This window comes from Meriones unguiculatus, chromosome 7 (assembly GCF_030254825.1).
Source record: "Meriones unguiculatus strain TT.TT164.6M chromosome 7, Bangor_MerUng_6.1, whole genome shotgun sequence".
Taxonomy (NCBI): domain Eukaryota; kingdom Metazoa; phylum Chordata; class Mammalia; order Rodentia; family Muridae; genus Meriones; species Meriones unguiculatus.
The window spans coordinates 5,701,902-5,712,585 of record NC_083355.1 but is presented as its reverse complement, the minus strand read 5'-3'; the positions used below and the strand labels follow the sequence as shown (position 1 = coordinate 5,712,585).

Below are 10,684 nucleotides of genomic sequence, written 5' to 3'. Positions count from 1 at the left end.
TTTGCTAGTAACAGCTCCACACTGAAGATAACCCAGATATCTATCACAGTTGTCCGTGGGTAAACTGAGCTATGTTTGTACACTCAAAAACAAAGAGAAAATGAGGCATTTACCTAAAGGACAACATAGGACAATTAAGAAAGCAGACACAGGCGAGGATCCTGTCTGTGGTCACATTTATGAAATGCTAGGACTAGACTAATTGATAGTGACAGAGTGCAGAGCAGGACCAGTCTCAGGCCACGGCTGGACACGGGAACTGACTGTAAAAGATAAAGAGAGCCCTGTGGGTTCTCAGGGTAGCAAAAAAGGTTTTGAATCTCGATTGGGTTTGTGCTTCTGTGCATGTGTTTGCTTACTGGACTCTTAACGGTACATCTTGCATATTTTATTCTGTGTATTTTATACCTCAATAAAGATGACTTTCATAGTTAAAAGCGAAACAAGAACAAAGACCTAATCATTATTTTCTCACACTGCAGGAAAAAAAAAAAAACAAAAACAAATGTGGCAGCAGTCTCTAATCCAAGACACCAGAGGAGCTGATTGCAAATGCAAAGCCAGGGTGTGTGGCTTTAGTGAGATCCCGTCCCCTGCCCCCAAAAAGGGGAGGAGACATTTGCCTCGAATGCATGTCCTCTGGGTTCAGTGCCCAATAATGGAAGGGAAGGGAGAAAGGGAGAAAATGATACAAAGCGGAGTGGGGCTATGGAGATGGCTCAGCAGTCAGAAGGGCGTGTTGCTCTTGCAGAGGACCTAGGCTCAGTACCCCCACCCCGAGGCTCACATCCATCTGTAACTCCAGCTCTAGGGGATCTGACGCTCCTTGACCTCATAGGCACCTGCGCACACACACACATAAATAAAGTAAACATGAAAAAAAACAAGTGAGCACAGGTGGTGGTGGTGCGCGCCTTTAATCCCAGCACAGAGGCTGGATCTCTGTGAGTTTGAGGCTAGCCTGGTCTACAGAGAGAGTTCCAGGACAGCCAGGACTACACAGAGAAACCCTGTCTCAAAAAAACCAAACCAAACCAAATCAGTGGGAAAATGAGTGTGAGAAGAAATATGTGTCGAGGGCTCCCCTTTGCGGTGTACTTACTCTGCCTAGCACTGTGTCAATGTTTTCCATACGGTCTTAAAGCAATCCGTGAGATTTAAATTGTGGCCCTCCTCCCTCACTGTAAAGATGAGGGAGGCTATAGCGATGCACATCTTTGATCCCAGCACTTGGGGGCCGGGCAGAAGCAGGCAGAGCTCTGTGAGTTCTAGGCCAGCCTGGTCTACACTGTGAGTCCTGGGACAAGCAGAGCTATACGGTGAGACCCTGTCTCAAAAACAACAATCAGAGGTAGGACAGACAGGTGGAGCAGCCTATCCAAAGTTGTTCAGTCTAGGCTCAGGTGAGCTGGGGTTTCCCTCCAGCCTGGTCCAGGCACAGAGCACATGCCAAAACACCTGCCACAATAAAGGTGCCACGGAACCCTGGGGGCTGCAGCACAGCAGCCAAGGACACGCGGAGGAGGTGTTTAAGAGGAGCTGGAATCTGCCAGGCAAAGAAGAGGACGAGGGGAAGGGAGGTCAAAGCAAAGGGAACAAGACACCAAAAGCAGCTTACGCAACATTGAGAAGGCAGGGATTTCCGGGAATGGGAGACACGTCCAGGAAGCAGCAGATGAGGTCCAGACGATACCGCATATTCTTCAAACTTGTTTATTTTTAAAAATCCATTTTTAAGCGGCAATTTTATTAGAGGAAATGGTTTTGTAGATATGGTGGGTGAAGGCATGGCTTTTTTTCCTGTGTGTATGTTTTGTTTTTGTTTTTTGACACAGAATCTCACTGTATAGTTCTGGCTGGCCTAGAACTCACTATGTAGACCAGGCTGGCCCTGAACTCGGAGAGACCCACCTGCCTCTGCCTCTGCTTCTTGAGAAAGAGTAAACGTGAAAGTGTATCTCTAAAGCAACGAGAGATGAAAACAGAGGGTTTCGGGCCTGGCTATCTCAAGCAGTTCACTGGCAGCCTCAAGAACTCCTTCTTTCCAGTCTACCTTTGGAGGCATCGGCTCTTGCTTGGAAGGGAGCCTCACAGATTGCAGACAGCTGCAGCAAGCCCAAGCAGCACGTTTCTACAAAGACCCAGAGCCAGCAGAGAGGCTGTTGTTTTTAGATGCAAGAATTCCCAAACTTGGCTGGAATTGTATTGCAGACAAGATGGAGGTAGAGCAGCTTCCAAGGAGGCCACCAAACAAGCCTGCACACAGACACGCTTCCTGTGAGATCACTGGTGCAGCTGCTCCACCGTCCGCAGCCCGCTCCTTCCAGGCACCACCAACCCTCCTTCATGATCTTACCAATAAAACAAAGATCCCCTTGGGGATTAAGAAGGGAACTTTGATACTGCAAGTACTGCTTTCCTATGACGGCTTTCAGACCACATCTTTCAGCAACTGCCCCAGCACGGCAGGTCAACAGACTAAATGTTCCCTGTGCAGTCTTGAGGTTGGGCCTCTCACAGCACTGGGGGCGGGGGGTGGGGTGGAGTGGGGGTGCGGGTGATATTCAGCTGGTCCATTTCCCACACTTAGCACTGGACTGCGGTGCCTCACAGGATGACAGGAGACCCCACAGAATCCCACTGTGTGTAGGGCTCAGCCGCACTCAGCACTGTCAGCAGCAAGGAGTGCAAATGAGCTCACAGCCACATTAGCACTTCATTTGGAGCAGCTCTGTACTTGGCTGCTCACTCAGGAGTTCTCACACAGCCTTTGAAGCTTCTGCCTGCCTACACACTTGTCCTCACGTGTGTTCCGGGCACAAGGCCTCTGGAGTTTGCTCCAGCCTGTTGGCCAATGCCTGACTGCTGGTGGCACCCCCACTGATTGTGTGCCTCTGGCTCTTCCAGATGTACAGCTGAGCTGTGCGGGAGAAACTGTCACACAGAGACCTACAGGCAGCGCCACGAGCTAGGAATAGTGGTCCCTCTGCACAGTGGGTAGCAATTAGCCTGGGGCTCCGAGACAGCTAGATTCCCAAAGCCTTACAGTCTTGTAGGAAGTGGTTCCCTAACCCGCTCATTCTCACTCTGCCACCACGTGGCTCAACCAACAGAGCAGGTGCTCAGCATTCTTCCATCAACTTTTTTTTTTTTTTTTAATTAGTCTCCAACCACTTCTGTAAAGGCAGGAACACTGCAGCTGGGGAGATGGTTCAGCTGGCGAAGCTGCACAAACAGCACACATAAACTCAGATCCCCAGAACTCACATAAGCTAGGGGTAGGGGTGAGAGAAACGGCTCAGTGGTTGAGAGCATTTGTTCTTCTAGAGGACCCGGGTCCTATTCTCAGAAACCAAATGGCACCTTACAGCTGTAACTCCAGTTCTGGGGGTAATCTGATATCCTCTTTTGGCCTCTGTGGGCACCAGACACACACATGGTGCACAGACATGTATGCAGGCACCCCCCCAACACACACACACAACACACACAACACTCACACACACAGTAAGTAAATAAACAAAACAGAAGAAGAAGGTGGGCACAGTGGTTTGTGCCTGTAATCCCAGCTCTGGGAAAGTGGACACAGGGGGAATCCCAGGGGCTCACTGGCCAGTCAGTCTAGCTTGTGTATTACAAGCTCTAGACCTACTGAGAGACTCTGACTCAAAAAGTAAGGTGGAGGCTGGAGAGATGGCTCAGAGGTTAAGAGCACTGGCTGTTCTTCTAAAGGTCCTGACTTCAGTTCCCAGCAAACCACATGGTGGCTCATAACCGTCTATTGTGAGATCTGGTGCCCCTCTTCTGGTGCATAGGCAGAATGCTGTATAAAAAAATAAATCTTAAAAAAAAAAAAGGTGGAGCTTGAGAAAGGGACCCAAAAAGAGACCCAAAGTTGACCTCTGACCTCTGCATGTGCTTGCATACTCCATGTGTATCTGCATACATGTTCACACACATACATATGTTTTTTAAAGATACAAAAAGCTTCCTCTGTTTTTCATTTCCCCCGAAAAGTTGTTACATACTAGATCAACTCACTCACTGTATGTAGCAACTCAGTGATAAAAGTGTCAACTCCACAACCAAGTCTAACTTGACTTTAAACAGTACCTCATCTCTCAACATGCGTTTCTTCATCTCCCAAATGGGATAACCACAGGGCTTCATCGAGCATAGGATTAAAGGACCTGATATAGTGAACAGACACCTAGAGAACCCCATAAAGTATTAACTCTGTCATTATTCTGGCTGCAGAAGGTCACGTGGCCACAAGTTTCACAAACAGCTTTGGGCAAATTCTTCAGAATTCCCTCTGCAAGTCTCAAATGAAAGAACTTCTCGTGCTGGGAGAAAATGCATTCTTCCTTTGAGTGTTAAACAAAATAATCTGTCTTCAAGGGCAAGACAGAAAATTCAAGGACCTACGTTCTTGCTGAATAAATTAATGATTATTTCCTTGGAACATTCTGTGAAAAGAGACAGCCAAACACTAAACCCTGCACTGTGAGGAAATAAAGAAGAAAATATTAAGAGACATCCCCTTGCTCCCAAAGCAGTCACGATCAAATGAAAGAAGATGAATACACGCAAATGTGGTCATTAAGAATATGTATCAGCAGCAGATTTGCACATTAAAAAAATGATAACAGGCTAAATGGTGCAGGGTCCCATTCTAGCAGAATGCTGTGAGGGTTATAAATACGAGGCTCTTGGTCTTGCAAATTTAAATTCATTTCTAAAAAGGTGTTTAAATTCTGGCCCTGCCCTGCCATTTTCCCCTATTCAAAAATGAAGCCAAGATAGAAACGGAAAAACGGCACAGAAACGAGACAGGATAGAATGGCATGGGAAATCTTGGGAACAAGAGAAGGGAACGGAGTCTCTCATTAAGGAATATAGTCAAGCCTCTTGCCAACAGCGAAGCAAGGACTCTGCACTTAAGGCCCTTTCTTCCTTCCCAGATAGAAAACTACACTTTTCTGCGACTCTCACCAGAGACCAACCATATTTACCAGGGGAGGATACAAACTCCCCCCTCTCCCCTTCCCGCCCCATGCAGGCCCTACTGGCTTTTGGACGCCAAGTCTAGCCAGAGCTCTGGAACCACCACACTTCGCTCATTTACCAAGAAAGCAAGAAAGTGGGGAGGAGGCTGTCTCCCAGCAACCTCCGAGATGTAACTCAGGAGCTATTAAAACGGTGCGCATGGCTAAGGCAAAGGCAACTAATTGCAACTCTCACTCGAGCCCATTCCCACACTGAGGTATGTCGTTCTTTCTGAGTGCCTCTCTTTCTCCTAGTCCTCCCTCTGAATACCTCTATTAAAACTATTTTATCTCCAGCTTACACTGGCTAGTCCTGAAATTCTTCTCAGCACGGAAGCCCGGAACCTCGGTCGAGGTCCCTGAGGGATTGGGGTAACGCTTCGGGCTTCAGGAGGCTATAACGTGAAGCTGTGTCTCTGCTCGCTCACCGCGGTTTTCCCGACAACCCCAGGAGAAGAGTGCCCCCAGCACGCCTGGACCCCTGGGCCCCGACGGTCGCCTCTGCGGCCCTCGAGCGCCCCCTGCAGCCCGCACCCGCTCCCATCCTAAAAGCAGCGGACAATGCCTTGAGGACCTCCCTGGGCTCCACTCTCCACACCAGACAAAAGCTGCGGAGCATTCATAACAAGCCTCGGTTTCCTCATCAGTCCAGCACCCTCGAACATGCTCTGCCCCCCCAGCCTCAGCCAGGGACCGCCCATGTTCTTCACAGACCCAGCTTCCCACCAAGGACCCTCTGCTGCCCCCGCTGGCTGCCACTATCTTACCCCCTTCTCTTCACTCAGGCAAAGGAGACGACTGACGCTTGTCCACGGTGGTTTTAGAACTACATTTCCCATGAGGCCTCAAGACAGCGAGAGTTCCGGCGAGATGGGGGGGGGGGGTGGGAAACTGCGCGCAAGCGCAACCTCGTCCTTTCCGAGCTTGTGCCGCGTGTTATGGCTGCTTCGGTCTGTGGTGCACACTCACTGAAAAGCCTAGGGGTTTCGGTGTTGGTAAGCTGTGGAAAAGGGAAGGTGAGGTTCTACTTCTACCGTCGACATGGTCGCTCCGGAGGTGAAGTGGCGACCGTAAGCCCCTTTCCTTTGCTATTAAAGGCCTTAGGTCTGGTATAGGAAAATGCTTTCCAGACTGCGAGGGATTTTATGTGAAATCCCTCGGGGTTGAAGCCCGTTTTGGCTTCTAACGCCTATCTCTGTGGGGCCAGGGCTTTCAACCTGGGCAGCCGTCTGCCTCACAACCAGCCATGTGCGGAACACGCAGCCCAGCGGCTTTGGGGTGTCCATTGAGGGTGGTGGTCCCTATCCCAGAGCCTTCACCCGTGAGTACGTGTGTCCCCTAGTAGTGCCTTGACCTTGTGTAAGGACTGCAAGTTGGAACAAAGGGGATTTCAAAGTAAAAATCCATAGTTTTAACATGGCATGCTTTTTTTTTTTTTTTCCTTTCCCCGAAGGCATTACATTGGCACATGTGGGGACACGCTGCAGGTTCGTCCCGGAAGTAATGGCCGGATCCCCAGAGTAAACGGTCCTGGTGTGGTTCACCACGGGAGAAGGTATAGGTAGATGGTGGGCATCCCTCATGACACTTCATTCTGAAGTTCAGCTAGAAGAATGCGTGTTGAACCCTGAGCACATTTAGGTAAGAGTTCTACCCAGAGCCCAGAAGACCGGTCTGTGCCAGTGTAATTTGGGCCACCCATGTCATTCTCAAATGACCAGGGATGAAAGGAATCGGAGTTTGGGTTGGCTGGGATTTAGGAATTTGTGATTGGTTGAGCTGAGGATGATTTCAAGTTATCCCTGTCTGAAATGACATCTTTTGTGAAGAGTCGTGGTTTACTGAGGCTCAACTTTTAAGACCTATTTTGAGGTTAAACACGTTAAGGTTGCATCTGTTAAAATGAAGTGTGTTGTCTTTAGTCTTTTCAGAGTGGAGCTGTTGGCTCCTGGAGACGACCGTTGTGGCGCATGGAGCCTCCATGATGACTCTGCATGGTAAGAGCCTCTTCACAGAAATGCAGGGGCTGTGGGTGTTGCGGGCTTGACTGTCCAGATGAGGGGAAGTCTCTGCTCTCCCAGGCTGTATTTACCATGTGGGAATACAGAATCGTTCCTTGCTGTGCTGCCAAGTAAACTGAAGCTTAGGGGATTCTGCTCAAAGTTACATGAGCAACTGCTGCCTTCGAGGGGGCATCTATCCAATCGAGCTGGGTGAGTGTCCTTCAAGGCACAGGACGGCCATTCTAAGGACATGTTGCACCCAAAACATCAGAGGTAGAGCTGCATTTTATACAGTGTTTATTGTTGTTTGGGGCCCATTCTAGATTAAAGATGTGGGCCTACCACCTGATTGGCACAGAGCCTTGTGTCTTTCCTAAAGCAGAATTGGTGGTTTCCAAACCTGGATGTATCTCAGGACACTTAAAAAGCTAAAATTACCTATTTCCTGGGTCCACCTCTGCCGGTGGATGAGAACAGTTTGGGGTGGCAAGCAGAAACAGCTCACTGGGGGATCCGTTCTACTTTGAGCTTAGGGGTCCTCTTACAGCAAGGTTGGCTTTTGTTTTTGTCTCTTTTTTTGACATGGTGTGTGTGTGTGGTCCTACCCGCCCTAGACTTTGTAGACCAGACCTTGAACTCACAGCTATCTACCTGCCTATCCCTGAGTGCCGGGGTTAAAGGAGTGTCCCACACACCCAGCCAGCACCGCCTATTTTTTAAGTGGCTCTTGGGATAGATTTTTTTTTTTTTTAACAGAAAACGTGCTTGCTTTTGTACATGTAGGTGGGGGAAGGAGGAACTGCTTTGTGTAACATATGAGGTGTGATAGATGCAGTCCTTCAACTGGCTCACTGAAGTAGTGGGTGACATGCCATTTCAGGCATTCTGTTGAGTCTAGAAAGACTTGTCAGATACTCTGGCTATAAGATGCTGCTGGGTGTGACATTTTTCACCCCAGAGTCTTACCATGTAACCTAGGTTGTCCTTGAATCTGTTATGTAGCACAGGTTGGCTGCCTTGGCTTCCTGTAACTCCAGTTCTAGGGGATCCCACGCCTCTTCTGGTCTCTACAGGCACCAAACATGGTGCACCCATGTACATACAGTCAAAACAGACAGAAAAAGAACTTTAAATTTCTATGCACAAAGGCCGGCCATGTTGTGGGAGCTGAGTCCATGATGATGTAAAGTTATCCCTGTCTGAAGGCCAAGAGGCCTTTCTGTGTGGATTGTGGATGTCTGAAACTCAGTCTCCCCAGCTTGCCAGACAGGCCCCAGGAGTGACTTTTAAGTGAATTGGTTTGTTTAGAGTTAACCTTGTGTGTGTCCCTTATCACCAGGTACGGGCTGAGCCCCGGTTTCTGGGCCTGAGAAGGATGTTGTGGAAAACCACAGGACCCCAGAATGATACAAGCAAGCGAAAGAGCTTCCCACATAGCTGGTGCAAGGTGAGGTAGCTCCCTTGTGACAAATGAAGCAATTGCTCTCCTCTCTGTAAGCCTTGCTCCCTTTTCAATCTGAGATGAGTCTTAACTGTAGAGACCCAGCTCGCCTGTGACTTGCTGTGTAGACGTGCTTAACCACAAACGAGTTTGAGGTCAACCTGAATCTGCCTTCCAGGTGCGGAGATTAAAGGCATGCATCACCATTCGTGGCCCTTCATGATTTTTATGTTCCTGTTTTGTGTTCAAAAGAAGCTCGTAAGCCTATGATGGATGGTTAGTTATCCCTGTCTGAGATTTTCAACTGAGGGAAAATAACTCTGTTCTGAGGCTTAGGGGCGTGGCTCCATGTTCGGAGAAATTCAAGCTTTATAAGGGATCAAGTTGAATAGACTCCATAGAGAGTTGTGCCAGCCTTCCAAAGCTGGAGGTCTAGTTGCCCTGTTAATCCTCCCCCGCCTGGGGTGCTCTGGTGGCAGAGCCCCTGAGTAGGCTGAAATGGGAGTGAAAGGGTGCTTGTCGCATATTTCTAGAAAATTAATGCTCTTTTGAAGGAGACAGGAATGTAAGGCTTGTGCCAGCTTATGCCATGAGAAGGCTTAATGACTCTATCCTTGCTTCTGCAGCAGTCCTGATATTTAGGAAAGAAGGTGCCATGACCCTGGCAGCCTCCTCACTACAGCTTAGGTCCTGTCTGAATGTCATGGCTGCTTGGTAGGCACCAGAGAAGCCAGAGAGAAACAAGTGGGGGTGGGGTGGACTCGACTCTGTCTTCAATAATGCCTGTTTTGGGGTCTAGCTTAAAGTATGTCCGTTGTCCTTTTCTGGGGAAACGGAGGTGTGCACAAGGCTTACACTGAGGGGGAGTCACATTTTTGTCTCATCACTAAAGCAGCTGCATTTGGGGTGAGATCTACCGAGCACAAGCTGCCCACTCCTGAGTGGACTCCAAGGTTTAGGTCCTCAGAGAGTTGGTTGAATATAAATATTCCTGGTGCTTCATGAGAATCCTTTTCTGGCCATTTACCAGGAACTTCTCTTTCCTTAAAGTTCTCATCCTGCGTTGGAACTTTGATAGTGCCTGCCTGTGTGCAGTGCATATAATGCCCGGTAAATGACAGTGGTGGGAATTCTAACACTGAATCCTAAATAGTTCAGTTTTAAATCACTTAGCTGTCTGTTTCCTTCAAATTAATATTTTTTGTTTCCAGCCAGAGAGAACCTGCTGCCGCTCTCCCAGAGAGAGAGCAGGACAAAGTCAACTGTCTCCATTCACCTTGGGAGGCCTTTGGCAGCTGGTGAAGGCGCCCAGGCAGGAGGCACTGGGGAGGTGGTGCTCAGCCTGGAACACAGTTCCCAAAGTGGATTTCCTGGGAAGTTGATTGGCTTTGTGTTGTGAAGTACAAATAAAGTTTATAAACTTTCAGTACCTGTGGATGCAGAGAATCAGATGTTTTGTGTTGACTTTGCTGCTTACCACTGCCTGATACCTCACAAATGCAGGAGTGATGGGTTGGAGAGATGACTGTTGAGTATGGGGCTGCTCTTCTAGAACACCCAGGTTTAATTTCCAGTACCTACCCGGTGGCTCACAGCCACCTGTAACCCTAGTCCTAAGGAATCTGTACTCTTTCTGGCCATTATGGGTACCGGGCGTGTAAGTGATGCATAGGCCAATACAGGAAAACACCCGTTTTCTGCTAATGTGTGCACATGGATGGGGTCAGAGGGTGCAAGGGAGGTGTGGGAGTTTAGTACCCTCCTGTCAGCTGTGTGAGGTCCTGGAAGAACTGACAGGACTCAGTTTACCCTTGTTGTAACTCCTGCTTTTGGGGCAACAGGAAGAGGCTGTAGTTTCCATGGTAACTAAGCCCCAGGCTGGGTCTCAAACTATTAGCAGGCCTGTCTCAGCCTGGGATTAAGGTAGGAGCCACCATGGCCACTCTATTGGATTTGCTTGTTTTTTGAGACCAGCTCTGGGTGGCTGGCCATGCTGCTCTCCTCCCAAGTGCTGGGAATACCACCACTCCCAGCTGTCTTGAGGTTTCCTTTTAAGTTAAGGTTAGTAGCTATCCCTGTCATTTTTCCCAAACCACGGAACTAAAGGTCAGTCCTCAGCCTTGGGGTGTCTGGCCAGCAGTCCCTAGAGCTACCCATTCCCCAACCCCAGCCTTATGCGGTTTTAGGGACTG

General features: G+C 48.9%; 1 long non-coding RNA gene and 3 other non-coding genes across 5 annotated transcripts; all 4 read left to right on the top strand.

The window, feature by feature from the left end:
• Positions 1 to 5,251: 5,251 nt before the first annotated feature.
• LOC110566011 (uncharacterized) lies at positions 5,252 to 9,921 on the top strand. 2 transcript variants are annotated; one of them, XR_002477429.2, is made up of 7 exons: positions 5,252 to 5,266; positions 5,346 to 6,064; positions 6,502 to 6,689; positions 6,971 to 7,045; positions 8,391 to 8,498; positions 8,671 to 8,768; positions 9,704 to 9,921. It is a non-coding gene; the product is annotated as an uncharacterized LOC110566011 (long non-coding RNA). The 2 variants fall into 2 exon arrangements; XR_002477428.2 differs by lacking the exon at positions 8,671 to 8,768.
• LOC132655632 (small nucleolar RNA R38) lies at positions 6,823 to 6,900 on the top strand. The gene has a single exon (XR_009593422.1). It is a non-coding gene; the product is annotated as a small nucleolar RNA R38 (small nucleolar RNA).
• LOC132655633 (small nucleolar RNA R38) lies at positions 8,219 to 8,300 on the top strand. The gene has a single exon (XR_009593423.1). It is a non-coding gene; the product is annotated as a small nucleolar RNA R38 (small nucleolar RNA).
• LOC132655635 (small nucleolar RNA R38) lies at positions 8,751 to 8,828 on the top strand. The gene has a single exon (XR_009593424.1). It is a non-coding gene; the product is annotated as a small nucleolar RNA R38 (small nucleolar RNA).
• Positions 9,922 to 10,684: the final 763 nt, after the last annotated feature.